This window comes from Bison bison, unplaced genomic scaffold, assembly GCF_000754665.1.
Source record: "Bison bison bison isolate TAMUID 2011002044 unplaced genomic scaffold, Bison_UMD1.0 scf7180017864097, whole genome shotgun sequence".
Classification (NCBI taxonomy): Eukaryota; Metazoa; Chordata; class Mammalia; order Artiodactyla; family Bovidae; genus Bison; species Bison bison.
The window spans coordinates 900,448-900,860 of NW_011494669.1; positions in this window are offsets into that span (position 1 = coordinate 900,448).

The following is a 413-nucleotide window of genomic DNA, read 5'->3' on the forward strand; positions in this document are numbered from 1 at the left end:
TACAACTTTATATATATGTGTGTGTATATATATATATATATATATACATGAAAGTATTAGTCACTCAATCATGTCTGACTCTTTGCAACCCTGTGAACTGTAGCCTGCCAGGCTCCACTGTCTATGGAATTCTCCAGGGAAGAATACTGGAGCGTGTAGCCACGCCCTTCTCCAGGGATATTCTTGACCCAGGGATCAAACCTGGGTCTTTTGCACTGCAGATGGATTCTTTATCATCTGAGCCATCAAAGAAGCCATATATATATCAGATCAGATCAGTTGCTCAGTCGTGTCTGACTCTTTGCAACCCCATGAATCGCAGCACGCCAGGCCTCCCTGTCCAGCACCAACCCCCGGAGTTCACTCAAACTCACGTCCATCGAGTCAGTGATGCCATCCAGCCATCTCATCCT